Source organism: Bombina bombina, chromosome 6 (genome assembly GCF_027579735.1).
Source record: "Bombina bombina isolate aBomBom1 chromosome 6, aBomBom1.pri, whole genome shotgun sequence".
In the NCBI taxonomy this organism is placed as follows: Eukaryota; Metazoa; Chordata; class Amphibia; order Anura; family Bombinatoridae; genus Bombina; species Bombina bombina.
The window spans coordinates 73,538,868-73,555,839 of record NC_069504.1 but is presented as its reverse complement, the minus strand read 5'-3'; the positions used below and the strand labels follow the sequence as shown (position 1 = coordinate 73,555,839).

The following is a 16,972-nucleotide window of genomic DNA, read 5'->3' as shown; positions in this document are numbered from 1 at the left end:
AGCAAGTTAAAGGGGCACGTTTCCCTCTGCCTACAACACCGGAGCATAATTTACACAAACGCTCAAATTTTAAGTTTATACATAAATCCCTGTATAAAACATAAGCCACACAAATACTAATAAAGAATGTCAACAAAATTAGTCCAAAGAGGAAAAACGTCCCAATAAAGGGAAGATTAACACCTAGTCTCAACATACATAATATGCCTGCCCACTGCCAAAGAAAATACTGTATAAAGGATTTTAAAAATGTCCCCATCTACTGCATATGACAGATTCTTCTGAAATGCAAGTCTCCAAGAAGACAAAAGCACTTACCTGCAGTCTAGCTGTCTGGCAGGAAGACAGCTCACAAGGCGTGAAAGGACACATACTCCTTACAGAGACCTGTAGAAAAAAAAGAACAGAGTAACCAACTCTGGCTTTCTGTACCATGGGCAGCAATGCAAAGTGTATCGACTAAAATAGGAGAGGAACAGCTTAAGGGAGATTGACTTTACTGACTGGGAAGGTTATAGGGGGTTGGGGGCTAGGCGTAGCCCCTTCCTTTGGATAGCACAGCTATAGCAGGACAATAGAAGAAGGGATGGGCAGTGTAGATAAGCTGCAACTAGCTGATCCTAAATAGGCTAGCACAGGGATTGGCCAGGAGGGGGAGAGGGGGTATGAACAGGAGTTGAAGAAATTAACTGCCTATAAAGATGATTGCACAATGCTTGGAGCTCACAATAATTATTTTCTTTTTTCAGAGCAGAGCAGTTTTCTTTGTTGCAGAAATGGCTCCAAGGAACAGGATAATTGCTAAGAAATTGGGAAAGAACTTTGTATACTGAAGTCTCATTCATTGTTACATTTCTAGCTGGTAATGTATAAATAGGTTCTACAGCTTAAAGCTGTGATTTAATAGCGTATTTTATATCTGTAATTTAATATCAAATAGATCATTGTATCCTATATAATATTCATGCTAGCATTGATTCAATTTACCACTGTAGAAAGGGTTTTTGTTTTTTATACTCATAAGCTATTTTTAGTTACTGGTAAATGTTTTGAAATTGATTGTGGCCAGATCAGACTCATTATGCTGTACTTGTTGATATATTGAATTGTTAATAGGTATAAAATGCTCTGGTTGATTATTTAGTCAGTGTTTTTACATGTTTGTTTAAAATTAGGAGCCAGTAATAATATTAAGGAGCCAGGCATATCTTCTGGAGCCAGACAGTTAGATTTGTATATAGATATATGGATAATAACCCTTTAGGAGCCGGGGGTAAAAATTCTAGGAGCCAGTGGCTCTCAGGCTCCTGGGATTGTTGAGCCCTAATTTAAGTCATATATAACTATTTCGGTTAGATAGCTAAATTATACCTCCTGGAAATTATAGTAGCTTTAATATTTACTAGCTATATGTTATATAAGCCATATTCCAAATTCGTTAAGGTTACTGGCTAATCATAAATTGTTCTATCTATATTTTATAGTTAAGTTATTTTGAGGTAAAGTCATTTCCTAATAATAACGTGACCATATCCAGGATACAGGCGATTTAATTGAATATTAATTAATCTAATTAACCTTACTTTATATTATAATTTTTATATGGTAATAATCAATTTATATATATGGTCATAACCAATAGTCTATTTACTGCATACATATAATCACTGTGTTTATAAAAACAACCTGTTCAGAAATAAGCAAATATTTTAATTTGGGATATTTATTTATTTAATTTGATATTTGATAGTAAGCTTGTTGTCATTAATTGTCATTAATTGCTAAATATCTCAATAGTGTGATTTTGGAGTGCGCTTCTGGAATTATATAACAATTTTCTGGGGTGCACTGCTAAGATTCTACTATCTGAATTGGGGGTATTGCTGACAATAATTTTATTGTTGTTATTAATATTCATAATCCATAAATAATCTCATTGGGAGGGCACTCCTAAACTGTACTCATATTTATTGAATACACAGCTGAAACATTCTATTAAGCAAAATATCTAATGGAGGGGAGAGAACGGGGGTTTAAAGGATAAGGATACAGAACAATCTGATCAGGAATATGATGCAGATGATGAAGTCTCAGCAACAAGGTTGCTGCCGTTATCTAGGCATTTAAAGACAAAATTAGTGGAAAACGCTGAAAAGGCCCTGAATGGGTTATAGGTTTTGCTTTCTATGCACAGACAAAAGGGATGATGAGGTATTTGCATTTGATCGCTGATTGTTACATGGATGGCATATGGGGGTTTCTTACAAATTCCCAGAAGTTTTGAGAGAAAAACTAGGGAAGGAGGTAGCCTTAGGAAGGATGGCAGGCCCCCCCTTTAATGACAAACAGCTAAAGAATTTGATTAAATTATCTTTGGGAGTGGTTACCAAAAAAGAGGCTGGTAAATTCTGAATGATTCAGCGATTATCCTACCCTAAGCGTCAGTCAGTAAATTATGCATCAGTATCCTACCAGCATTTGACCAGGCAGTAAATTTGGTTAGGTTGGCAGGCTGGGTCCTGATTTAGCAAAAGTTGATATAGAATCTGCATTCAGATTACTACCTATAAAGCCAAAAAGTTTTGTTTTGATGGGATGCAAATTTGAGGGCAAGTTTTATATTGACAAATATCTGCCTATGGGGTGCGCTATATCTTGTGTGGATTTTGAAATGTCCAGCACTTTTGCATTGGCTGGTAGAGAGAAGGGCAGGTGAGAGTAGTATCGTGCATTACCTTGATTACTTCATGGTAGTAGGTAGAAAGGGTACAGGAGAAGATGATAGAGTTCTTAATGTACTGCTGAAAATGTTTGTAGAAATGGGGGTTCCAGTGGCAGATGACAAATCAGAGTGTCCCTGTTCTAAGTTATTCTTTCTAGGCATTTAGAGTAATTCAGTAATCCCCATTGCAGATTGCCCCAAGATAAGGTTGTGAAGATAAGGGAGGCCATACGGCAGGTGATTTATAAAAGAAGGTATCACTTGGAATATGCAGAAATTACTGAGGCTGTTGCATTTTGCATGCAGGGTGATTCCAGTGGGAAGAATCATTAAAAGAAGGTTGGAAGTGAGTACCAGAGGGGTTGTAAAGCCTAGTCACATGATTTGACTGAACAGTCAATAAAAAGGGGATTTAAAAGTATGAGATCATTTCCTAAGTAGTTTTAATGGCATCAGGATTTGGGAGGATTTGGGAGGTGACAGCTAATGAAATCCGGAATATACAGATGCTGCAGGAAGGGCAGGGTTTGGGGCTTATTTGGATGGCAAAAGATGCGTGGGTAAGTGGCCGCAGGCTTGGCATGAAAAGGGTTGGTGTTACTTGAATCTTTCCCAATTGTGACAGCGATAGAACTATGGGGGAAAGAATTGGCTAACAAAAGCATTTTGTTCCAGTCTGACATAGAGGAGTTGTAATTGTATTAAATAACCTATCAGCATCTTCCCCTCAGGCCATAGCATTCACGCAGCCTCTAGTTTTAAAATGTTTAGAGCATAATATAAAGTTATAAACACATACCAGCAGTTAAGAATGTCGTAGCTGATGCTTTATCAAGGTTTAAATGGGAGGCCTTTAGGAAGCTTGCACCCAATGCGGCGCAGAAAGGCAAGGATTGCCCCATTTATCTTTGGCAGATTGGGAGCAATTAGAGGTAATCAATGGTTTGGTCAGACAATCATTGACAACACGGACATGGATATTTTTGGACAATTTGGTATAACCTAGGCACGCAGGTATCAAGAAAGGCAACTTAAGCACTGTAATGGCAGGAATCTCCTTTGCGCAGCTGTTGGAGGAAGTGGATGCGACAAAAAAGATTCCTGGTTAGGAAAAGGGTTAGAGGTTGGTCAGCGGAGAGATTGGAAATCTTAGAAAAAATTTTAAACAAGGTTTGTACTGCTGGTTTTGAGAATACAATTTTTGCGACAATATTTATGCTGGCTTTGGGAAAGCATTGAGGATGGAATGCCTGTAGAATCAGGACTAATATTCATATGAAGATCAGACAGATAGGGAAGGGAAAGGGGCTTGGATAACTTCTAAAGCAACAGGGGGTAAATATGTCCTGTTTCACATGTGAGAGGCTATTTCGGTGTGGCCCCTGCTAAGGGCGTCATGTTCTTTAGGCACAAGAATGGTAGTAGTTTAACCAGGTTCCAGTTCAAAAGGGTTTTTTCTTTAGTAGTGGAGAAGCTAGGTTACGTTGTGGTGATAATGTGTTGTTTGGTGTGTCCATTTCAGGTAGAGCCACAAGATTATGGATAATCAGACACTCCTACGTGCACTGGGCAGCTTCACACACAGCTGCAACCAGACAGGGAGCAAACTTAGGTTTTAGTTCTAAAGAAGCAGGAAGTAGGTGGATTGGGAAGAGAGGGATGAAATGAAACCAGTTATTGGGGACAGCACAGATCTCTACGAGAAAGTGGGGTCTACCCGATATCTTAATTATACACCTGGGTGGGAACGACATAGGTTTGGTTCCTTCAATTGAGCTACAGGAGCAGGTAAAATAAATATTCAGCTGGTTCAAGCTAAAATGGGTGGGGACTGAACTAGTCTGGTCTCTGTCTTGGAGGGATAGTGTCACACAGGAAGGATGGACATTGAGTGGTGGTCTGCCGGTAAAAATAACATGCTCTTCAAACCTTGTGTTATTTGCTATGTCCTACAACTTCTTAGTCACGTGGGGCCGCCTATTTCTTTACAATGCTGGTGCCTTGATCTGTATGATCGGACAAGAGTAGGAAAAAGGTAAATCAGGCTGTTATGATCTGTTATGATCCGACAAGAGTAGGAAAAAGGTAAACCAGGCTGTTATGATCTGACAAGAGTAGGAAAAATGTAAACCAGGCTGTTATGATCTGTTATGATCCGACAAGAGTAGGAAAAGGTAAACCAGGCTGTTATGATCTGTTATGATCCGACAAGAGTAGGAAAATGTAAACCAGGCTGTTATGATCTGTTATGATCCGACAAGAGTAGGAAAAGGTAAACCAGGCTGTTATGATCTGTTATGATCCAACAAGAGTAGGAAAAATGTAAACCAGGCTGTTATGATCTGGTATGATCCGACAAGAGTAGGAAAAGGTAAACCAGGCTGTTATGATCTGTTATGATCCGACAAGAGTAGGAAAAAGATAAATCAGGCTGTAATGATCTGTTATGATCCGACAAGAGTAGGAAAAGGTAAACCAGGCTGTTATGATCTGTTATGATCCGACAAGAGTAGGAAAAGGTAAACCAGGCTGTTATGATCTGTTATGATCCGACAAGAGTAGGAAAAATGTAAACCAGGCTGTTATGATCTGTTATGATCCGACAAGAGTAGGAAAAGGTAAACCAGGCTGTTATGATCTGTTATGATCCGACAAGAGTAGGAAAAAGGTAAATCAGGCTGTTATGATCTGTTATGATCCGACAAGAGTAGGAAAAATGTAAACCAGGCTATTATGATCTGTTCTGAGGTCTGAGATCTGAGGGCCATCGTAAAGACCCTTACAAGGTAAGAAAAGGTCACTAGGTGTGCTTTGGTTGGCGGCAAGAGGGTCCTCTTTTGGTGGCGGGAAGTGGGCGTCCTGGCACGTGGGTAATGCAGTAATGGGGGGAGGTGTGTAGGGTACGGGGGCGGGGTATTGGTCTGTCGGTCAAACCCACAAGCCCTCCTAGTCTGCAGACCTTTCGGCCCGTTACTAGCAAATTGACGCCCCTGAGTTGCGCGCGGTCACGCTCCTTGGTTACGTGGGGACGCCCAGTTCTCTCGTCATGCTGTTGCATGAATTGTGTTATCAATTCAAATCCAAATTGGATTAAGGATATGTTATTATCCTAGTAGTTGAGGATCGCTCATTTTTCATAATTTAGATTTGAATTTAATAAATGTGACCTTTTCTAACGCCAAATCTGTGTCTGTCATTATTGGTATATGAAAATTGGGTAAAAGGGGTTACCAAACTAAAGGTAAAGTGGGAGCATTTGGGTAGCAGGTACCTGTGAAGATAGTTAAAGTGTAAATCCCTTAGCAAAGTGTATCGACTAAAATAGGAGAGGAACAGCTTAAGGGAGATTGACTTTACTGACTGGGAAGGTTATAGGGGGTTGGGGGCTAGGCGTAGCCCCTTCCTTTGGATAGCACAGCTATAGCAGGACAATAGAAGAAGGGATGGGCAGTGTAGATAAGCTGCAACTAGCTGATCCTAAATAGGCTAGCACAGGGATTGGCCAGGAGGGGGAGAGGGGGTATGAACAGGAGTTGAAGAAATTAACTGCCTATAAAGATGATTGCACAATGCTTGGAGCTCACAATAATTATTTTCTTTTTCCCTCCCTCCCTCCCTAGAAATGACGAAGCCTAGCCCAAGGAAGAGGTCACGCACAAGAGCGATCACAAGCGACACGGCTAAGGGCAGATGCTGTGGTGTTTCCGCCACTCAGATTAAGACCGCCCGTGTAGCGCCCCTTAAGGGTTTTTTCGCCACGAAGCAGGAAATCAGCTACTGGTCTGTCGGTCAGAGCTGGTGGATGGCATAGAGAAATCATGGCATTTTTAGTGGTATATTTCATGACGCGGCGGGAAGTGGGCGTCCTGGCACGTGGGTAATGCAGTAATGGGGGGAGGTGTGTAGGGTACGGGGGCGGGGTATTGGTCTGTCGGTCAAACCCACAAGCCCTCCTAGTCTGCAGACCTTTCGGCCCGTTACTAGCAAATTGACGCCCCTGAGTTGCGCGCGGTCACGCTCCTTGGTTACGTGGGGACGCCCAGTTCTCTCGTCATGCTGTTGCATGAATTGTGTTATCAATTCAAATCCAAATTGGATTAAGGATATGTTATTATCCTAGTAGTTGAGGATCGCTCATTTTTCATAATTTAGATTTGAATTTAATAAATGTGACCTTTTCTAACGCCAAATCTGTGTCTGTCATTATTGGTATATGAAAATTGGGTAAAAGGGGTTACCAAACTAAAGGTAAAGTGGGAGCATTTGGGTAGCAGGTACCTGTGAAGATAGTTAAAGTGTAAATCCCTTAGTGTTAGGAAACAAAGCAAGGACTACCTCACAATTTCCTAACTCCATAAAAGCCACCAATACTCTACTGAAGAGATTGACGTGGACTCAGCTAAACCCAAATCCTTGCTTGCAGGAAAAGTACCCGAAAAAGGAATTAATTTAATCAGACAACAAACTTCCCCTCCTCTATTGATAGAGGCAAAGAGAATGACTGGGGATTATGGGTAGGGGAGTGACACTTAACAGCTTTTTTTGTGATGCTTTTTGCTTCATCCTGCTGGCCAGGAGTGAGATTCCCACTAGTAATTGAATGACGTTGTGGACTCTCCATATCAAAAACCACAATGTAAAGGCACTTTTCAGTGCAGTTTTTTTTCCCGAACATTCCACTTCCCCCAACTTTAGATTGAAATATTTTTTATTGAACAATCTACACAATACAACATTAGTTTCTCTTCGAAGACAGTGTAACATGTGGATAACACATATTTACTTTAGTCATTTTCATGTATACAATTTCCAAAATCTAATAACAATGTGTATCCTAGGTTAGAGCTCCCATAGGAGCACGAATCTCTCTTGAAATGTTCCATTTTTCTTGTAAAACAAACAGATAGAACAAAAAAACAAATCATATCAATCAACAAATAAAGCAACTGTAACCAATTTGCCACCGCACTGCACGCCTCCGTCTACTAATGTATCTTTAGACCTCACTTAATATTTTACCTTGTTTTAGTGTTCTGCTGAGTCCATCTATGGGGGGTAGTTATCAAGCCGTCTACTTTTCTGCCTTCGCCGGCCCAATACGCCCGCCTAAGCTCGCCTACCTTCGCCGCCGCGGACCTTGAATACGTTCGCCTAAGTTATCAAAAAAAGCTGTCAAAAAGCCGCGGGGCGATGAGCAGCGGACTGTGAGAGTTATCACTCATCCGATCTCGCTGCCCTTCGGCTTTTTCCCAGCTTTATTGCTAGCCTGTCACTAAGCACTCACACTAACTGCACTGTTCTATCCCTATACTGGAGCCCCCCGCAACTCAATAAAGTTACTAACCCCTAAACCGCCGCTCCTAGACCCTGCCGCAACTCTTATAAATGTATTAACCCCTAAACCGCCGCTCCTAGACCCTGCCGCAACTCTGATAAATGTATTAACCCCTAAACCGCCGCTCCCGGACACCGCTGCCACCTACAGTACACCTAGTAACCCCTATCCTGCCCCCCCTACACCGTTGCCCTCTATAATAAAGTTATTAACCCCTATCCTGCTGATCCCGCACCTCTCCGCAACTAAATAAATAGTTTAACCCCTAAACCGCCGCTGCCTGAACCCGCCGCAACCTATATTAAACCTATTAACCCCTATCCTGCCCCCCCTACACCGTCGTCACCTATAATAAATTTATTAACCCCTAGCTAGGTAGTTATTAAATAGTTAATAACTATTTAATAACTATTCAAACTAGCTAAAATAAATACAAAGTTACCTGTAAAATAAATATAAATCTTAAGATAGCTACAATATAATTATTATTTATATTGTAGCTATATTAGGGTTTATTTTACAGGTAAGTATTTAGTTTTAAATAGGAATAATTTATTAAAGTATAGTGTAGTGTTAGGTGTAATTGTAACTTAGGTTAGGATTTATTTTACAGGTAAATTTCAGTTTATTTTAGCTAGGTAAGCTATTAAATAGTTAATAACTATTTAATAGCTATTGTACCTAGTTAAAATAAATTGAAAGGTACCTGTAAAATAAAAATAAATCCTAAGATAGCTAGAATATAATTATTATTTATATTGTAGCTATATTAGGGTTTATTTTATAGGTAAGTATTTAGTTTTAAATAGGAATAATTTAGTTAATAATAAAAATATTATTTAGATTTATTTAATTAATATTTAAGTTAGGGGGGCGTTAGGGTTAGGGTTAGACTTAGGTTTAGGGGTTAATAATTTTATTACAGTGGCGGCGGCGTAGTGGGGGGCAGGATAGGGGTTAATAAATTTATTATAGGTGGCGACGGTGTAGGGGGGGAAGATTAGGGGTTAATACATTTATTATAGGTGGCGACGGTGTAGGGGGGCAGGATAGGGGTTAATACATTTAATATAGGTTGCGGCGGGTTCAGGGAGCGGCGGTTTAGGGGTTAATACATTTATTATAGTTGCGGTGGGCTCCGGGAGCGGCGGTTTAGGGGTTAATATGTATAGAGTAGCTTGCGGTGGGCTCCGGGAGCGGCGGTTTAGGGGGTAATAATTTTATTTAGTTGCGGCGGTGTAGGGGGGGACAGATTAGTGGTGTTTAGACTCGGGGTACATGTTAGGGTGTTAGGTGCAGACAGCTCCCATAGAAATCAATGGGATGTCTGGCAGCAGCGAACTTGTACTTTCGCTATGGTCAGACTCCCATTGATTCCTATGGGATCCGCCGCCTCCAGGGGTGGCAGTTTGAAAACCAGGTACGCTAGGCCGTAAAAGTGCCGAGCGTACCTGCTAGTCATTTGATAACTAGCAAAAGTAGTGAGAATGTGCCGCACTTGTGTGCGGAACATCTGGAGTGACGTAAGAATCGATCTGTGTCGGACTGAGTCCAGCGGATCGAAGCTTACGTCACAAAATTCTACTTTTGCTGGTTTCGAGCCTTTGATAACTAAGGCGAATCAGCCTCGCCACAAATACGCTGCGGAATTCCAGCGTATTTGAGGTTGACGGCTTGATAACTACCCCCCTATATATCTTATCTAGTTGTATCCTCCCTTGTCTTTCATTCCATACATAACCTATAAACACTTTTCGTTTAGAATGCAATAAAACCAGGTATCATTGAAAGATTCCACCGTACCTTGAATGTATGCAGCTGTCTCACACATGCAGAACACATTCCTTATTTTTCCCAAAACCTCCCTCCATTCTGGTGCTCCCACTTTCCAGTATTTAGCTATGGATATTCGAGTCACTGTACATACAGTTCTAATAAATTTATTTACATGTATGTTAAATCTCGGGTTCCCTCTCATTCAATAATGCCTGCATGAGTGTTAATACTACTTGTTCATCAAGGATCACTGATATCATCTCAGAAAGGTTGAGCCACACCTTTTGCACCCTTGGGCACTCCCACCACATATGGAAATAAGTGCCCAGTTGTGTACAGCCTCTATAGCATTGTCTGGTACCCCCTTTAACCATATGTGCCGTCTTCAAAGGTGTTAAATACCATCGAAATAGTGTCTTAATGCTGTTTTCCCTTAAATCTGCCTCTAATAAGCCCCTATTAGATTCTAGGAACAGTCGGTTCCAGGTGTGAATATCTAACATTGTACCTACATCCTTTTCCCATTGGAGCATGACAGCAGATTTTGTTATTGTAATAACAAAGACTATACAGATATGTTAGATGTTAACAACACAATGTACAGAATGACTAGAATAGAGCACAATACTCCCCTCTTAAGTGACCGCTGCCCTCTAACAGTCTCTCCCAACAGGACTGTGAGTAGAATATAGATCAAATGTATAGAGGCGCTGGTCTTGAATCTCGTGTATATTGGCGTGCACACTGAAGAAAGAAACTTAACTTGTGATTTGCAGGAGTTAACAACAAAATAATGTGCAGTATACTCACTCCGAAAAATTTCAGAGTTCAGCTTCTTCAAAAGGATCTCTGTCCCAGTTTTCCCACACTGTGCTTTAGTATCTGTAGATAATGGAAATTGCACTGCAGGTAATTGTATCTTTTGCTGAATAAAATGTGCAATATACTCACTCCGATAAATTCGGAATCCGGCTCCTCAAAAAGTGGTAGGTAGCTTTGAATTACTTCCAAGAAAGGCAGCAAAATACTTGTTGTAACAAACAAATATTTATTAAAACATAATTAAAAGGCTCTTTTTTGGCTTGGCTCTACGCGTTTCAACGACTTTTTCAAGAGCAGTAAAAAACAATTGGAAGTTGTGAGATATTTTATGGTGAGTCTGTTGTAGTTGTAGGCCAGTCACATTTGATGAATTTCTAATACTTGCAGCTAGCGGTTCAATGCAAATTGCGAAAAGCAGGGGCGACAGTGGGCATCCCTGTCTGGTACCATACATATATTAAAGACTTCTGATTGGTGGCCCACTGCTCTGATATGTGCTGTGGGATTTGAGTACAAACACCCTATTGATTTCATAAATGGTCCATCAAACCCCACCCTCGTTAAGACTGTATGCATATATGTCCAATCGACCCTGTCGAACGCCTTCTCCGCATCCAGGGAAAGGATCAGAGAAGGCGTCCGCTTGTGGTGCAAATAGTCCAGAACCGTAATTAATCTCCTAATATTGTCCGGAGCCTCCCTATTTTTAATAAAGCCCACCTGGTCGGGGTTAATAATAGAGGGCAGTATATGCTTCAAACGATTGGCCAGAATTTTGGTAACAATCTTCAGGTCTTGGTTTATTAAGGATATAGGTCTGTAACTAGAACATAATGTTGCATTCCTGCCCTTTTTTGGAATGACTATAATCTTGGCCTGCAGAAGGTCCAAAGGTATGGTATGGCCCTCCAAAATATGATTGGCAAATTTGACTATGTGGGGAACTAATACCTCTGAACAGTCTATAATATTCCCCCAGGAATCCATCGGGTCCCGGGGCCTTCCCTGGTTTAAGTTCTTTTATGGCTGTCACTACTTCAGCCTGTGTTATAGTTGCATTTAATTGGTCTTGTTGTTCTACGCTTAAATGAGATATATTCGCTAAATCTAAGAAGCTGTCAAGAGCTGTTTGTGTTTGGTCGTTTACTTTGACTTTTTTCCCGTCATACAATTCTCTGTAATATTCTGCAAAAGTATCCACAATTTCTTGCGGGTGAGAAGTTATGTGGCCTGACCTAGTTTGTATGCCCGGGATAGACATTGATTGATATTCGTCTCTTATCTTTTTAGCTAAGTATTTATCAGGTTTGTTTGCATATATAAAGTAATTAGCTTTTAGTCTTTGGGCTGCTCTAATGGAGGTATCATTCAAAATAATGAGTAATTCTGACTTTTTCTGTGTTAGCGTTTGCAGTGCAAGATGTGAATTATTGCGTTTATGCTCCTTTTCCAACAAGGAAATATCCTGTTTCAGTTTCATGTGTTGGGCCTCTACTCTTTTCTTATAATATGCTTTTTCCTTAATTAACAGTCCTCGAACCACTAATTTATGTGTCGCCCATTCCGAAATTGGGTTCTCAGTCGAGTCTACATTAATGTTCCAATATTCACTCATGTCTCTCAGTAATCTAACCCTAATATCAGGATGTTTCATAAGCGTGGGGTCGAAGGTCCATGTTTTGGTTCTCCCTGGCTCCATAACAGAGCCCATGATGAGCTGTGTGATCGAATGATCCGACCACACACATGGATGTATATGTGCTTTGCGTAATATGGGTTGCAATAATTGACTTACATAGACATAGTCGATTTTTGTGTAGCATTTATGTGCTGAGGAGTAGTATGTCGTGTCTGTGGTGTCCCCATATAGCATGACCCACGCGTCTTGAATGCCATGTGGTTCAATCAATTCCGTAATTTTTTGTGTTACCCTCTGTTGTCTTTTCTTAGTCTTAGCTTCTGTCCCTGCTCTCCCCATAGCCGCTAAGTCTATGTTAAAATCTCCCGCTAAAATTATCCGGGTCCTGGACCAATTTGTCAGTAGGTCAGAGATATTTCTGAAAAAGTGCTCCTGTTGCTCATTTGGAGCGTATATATTACACAAAAGGATTTCTGTTCCCTGTATGTTTCCCCTCACCAATATATATCGGCCCTCCTTATCTTTTATAGTGTCTGTATGTACAAAGTTCAAAGATGCGTGAATCAGTATAGATACTCCCTTAATCTTAGTCTCTGCAGTTGCATGAAAGCTCTGAGAATATTCCCTAGCCCAATATTTGGGTATCAGAGTATTTAAAAAATGAGTTTCCTGCAGGAATACAACATTGGCTTTAAGTCTTTTATAATGTGTGAGTGCCGTTCTCCTTTTTACGTCGGAGTTGAGACCCCTCACATTATGTGATACTAAATTAATTCCAGGAAAATTCATAAACTGAGCCATTTTATAACATCGTGATAGTGGTGCGATAGAAAACTTGTCCTAATCCCTTCTTCCCTATCCTTCCGGCTCAATTGGTTATTGTCCTGACTATTGTATAACCTCCAACCCCTCCTCTCATAGCTATAGATCTTAATGATCTGCTCAGCAGAGTTTCTAGGTGGCGTGCAGTGTAAATGGCACAGCGCAAAATAAGTATAAAACAACCTTACACGAGAATTATCATGCATAAAAAAACAAAGAAAACAGAAAAAATTAAATAACATATAACACAGACTTTGCATTACTATAAATTGTAGGAGTTGATACTAGTTATCTCAGTATTTTTACTCAATTTACATAGATGGCAATGTCTAGCAAGAATATATCGGGTAACAGATCTACTTTCAGACTAAAAGCATTGTTAGCAGTTTCTTATATTCAGCATACATCTTTCGAGTATAAAGTCTGTTATATCCAAAACATGGAATATTCCACTTCAAGAGAGTATCTTACCAGTCCCTCAACTGCGAATGGTTTTCCAGCTTGTTTCCGTTTAAACCTGAGATCCTGGTCTGGATCTCTTGTTGTTTACCTTAGTCCAGTTAGATTTTTTATAATTTTGTGAAGTCAGATGTGTCCCTGGTGTCTCTCCTTTGTCCGACTCTAGGGGTATCTCTGGTAACACCAGTCCAAAAAGCTTGCAGATTACAGGTATTTCAGCCGTAGTCTTAATTGAAGTCGTCTTCCCGTCCTTAAGTATGTGGAGGGCAAAGGGGAACCCCCAGCGATAGGGTATCTGGTGCTTTCTGAGCAGCGATGTTAAAGGCCGGAGTCTGCCTCTTCGTTGTAATGTTCTCAGACATAAATCCTGGAAAAACTGCAGCACAGTTCCCTGAAACTTAAATGTAGGATTCTTCCTTGCCGCAGTTAAAAAAATTTCTTTGTCTGTAAATTTGAGAAATTTAATAATCACATCTCTTGGCGGCATATCTCTTTGGGGTCTTGCACGAAGTGCTCTGTGAGCTCTCTCGATCTGATACTCAGTGCTCTCTGTGTCCGCTGTTATAGCTTTAAAAAGATTCTGCAAATATGGGTGCAGGTCAGGGGCTGTGATGGACTCTGGGATATCCTTTATGCGAAGGTTCGACCTCCTGTCGCGGTTTTCCATATCCTCCATTTTATCTTGGAGGTCTACTAGTAGTTGTTGTTGTTGGGAAACAGTCTGCGACATGACATACACATTTTCTTCCAGATCTCCTCTGTCGTGTTCTAACGCATCAACTCTATTTCCTATTTCAAGCAGATCGCTCTTAATTTCGGAGCGACTATTAGTGACTGTGGTGTGAAGATTATCTATCTTGTCCCATAGTTTCTCAAAATTAGTGGCAATATCTTGCTTTGACACTAATAGGTGAAGGTCTGCCTTAGTTGCAGGTGTCTGCGCATCTAGAAAGTCAGCTTGACCAGACTCCAAATCAGACTCCCCCTCAGCCTCCACTGTTGTAATCTCTGGTGGTTTCTGAGCTGTATTAGATCTGAGATAAGTATCCATAGGAGTCAGTTTAATAGCTTTATCAGGTTTTTGGACTCTTCTGGTAGACATCCTATGATTGTCTATGGTTACCATACAAGTAAGCTGCTTCACTAGCAATCATATAGTGTCTGGAGAGATATCTGAATAAAAGCTCAAAAAGCCCTCTTTTTTTGTTTTGGTAAAAGAGCAAAAAAGAAAAAAATTGTAGTTGTAGTCCTTATTATCTCAGAAATATCTTATATGAGTGCTTCTCTTCTCAGAATCAAAGTGTGGCAGTCAACAGCTGTCACTTTAAGAAAGTGGATCTTGTCAGCTGGTAACAACCCCCAATTTATGTATATTAATATAGACTCTATAGTGGGGCTTTAGTGTGTTTCCCCCATATATTGTCCCAAGTGTGATTTTGTGGACTTTAGTTTCGAGTGTGTATGAGTTCCTGCAGCTCAGAATTTATCCTGCTTATATAAGTGGAAGTGCTGGGAAATGCTCATGTCTTAGGGCTTCAATACCGCTGTGAAAATTAGCCATGTGCGTTTTGGAAGGAATGAGTTTCACAAACAACTCACCAACACTGTTATGCCTCTTCGGTAGTTCCCCTTTACACCTCGAGAGCTGACTCACTATCTCCAATAGTTGTCGATGTTATGGCCACCGCTACCGCTGTGTCCCCAATGCTCAACAGCTGTTATATGCCGGTCGGATGAGAGCTTTGTCCGGCAATTACCCTGTCTGTTATGTAGTTGCGTGGTATAATTAAGATGGCGCTGGTTGCGGCTATCCCATCCTCAGCTGAGTCGCATGTTCCGTTTTTCTGTTGTGGTAACACCGGAATCTTCTTTCTCTGCAAATAAAGTTGCTAGGACTGGGCTTTGTCTCTAAGCTGGTTTACATCTGCCACTCACTATGCATTTATGAGGCTTTAGCCACCTTTTTGCTGTATCAACCTCCGGAGCTCCGGTCACACACAGCCATCTCTGTGTGCTGCTAGGCTCCGCCCCCACTTCCCCCAACTTTAAAGGGCCAAAACTGCCTAGTGCAGTAATAAAAAAATAAAAAAAAAGAAAGCTCCTTTTTTTAAAAAAAATAAAAAACTATAATGCCCTCTATTTTGAGGGCATTTGGGCACTTTTAGAAAATTAATAAGAGATCTGATTTTTGGTTCAGCACAAGGGTAGCACTTGCTGATTAATGTCTAAATGTAGCAACCAATAGGCAAGCACTATCCAGGGTGCTGAACCTAAAATGGTCCGGCTCCTAAGCTTTACAGTCCTGCTTTTCCAATAAAGATAGCAAGAGAATGAAGACAAATTGATATTAGAAAGTTGCTTAAAATTGCATGCTCTATCTAAATCATGAAGAAAAAAAATTGGGTTAAGTAACCCTTTAATTTATATGCATAGCTTGCCATGTGTGGTGTTTAATTCAGATGCTTTACATAGCATATACAAATATCTAAAATAATAGAAGTTTTTAACAGGGTACATAAAACATTTTTAGGACAATATTATTTACTTTAGACCTTGAGCTTAGCCTCAATGACAGACTAAGTAAATAAATTCAAAATAATACAGCTAAAGTAGTAATAACTTATACTTCAAGTGTAATATAAATAATAATTTAAAAAAAGAAACTATACGGGAAAAGACTTTCCAACAAGGTATCAGATCAGACTTTCCAACAAGGTATCAGATCAGACTTTCCAACAAGGTATCAGATCAGACTTTCCAACAAGGTATCAGATCAGACTTTCCAACAAGGTATCAGATCAGACTTTCCAACAAGGTATCAGATCAGACTTTCCAACAAGGTATCAGACTTTCCAACAACGTACAGATCAGACTTTCCAACAAGGTATCAGATCAGACTTTCCAACAAGGTATCAGATCAGACTTTCCAACAAGGTATCAGATCAGACTTTCCAACAAGGTATCAGACTTTCCAACAAGGTATCAGATCAGACTTTCCAACAAGGTATCAGATCAGACTTTCCAACAAGGTATCAGACTTTCCAACAAGGTATCAGATCAGACTTTCCAACAAGGTATCAGACTTTCCAACAAGGTATCAGACTTTCCAACAAGGTATCAGACTTTCCAACAAGGTATCAGACTTTCCAACAAGGTATCAGATCAGAGGTTAGCTTGTCTGGCTATCTTCCCTTAGGACATACAATGAAAATCTATGTATTCCTGAGACTTGACAAATATTCTGTATCCAGAACAGAAACAGCACATCTTATTCTAGCATCTGTTGAGGCATTTTTTTTTGTATTTTACATCTGTGACTATTATCATTTTAATGACACCAGCTGCTATGGGTAACATCTAATCTGTTTACAAAAGGTGTACTCACTCAAAGCTTTAA

The 16,972-nt window shown here is 40.2% G+C and overlaps 1 long non-coding RNA gene across 1 annotated transcript; it reads left to right on the top strand.

The window, feature by feature from the left end:
• Positions 1-706: 706 nt before the first annotated feature.
• On the top strand, positions 707-6,912 carry LOC128664966 (uncharacterized). The gene is made up of 2 exons (XR_008402953.1): positions 707-862; positions 6,343-6,912. It is a non-coding gene; the product is annotated as an uncharacterized LOC128664966 (long non-coding RNA).
• The last annotated feature ends 10,060 nt before the right edge of the window (positions 6,913-16,972 follow it).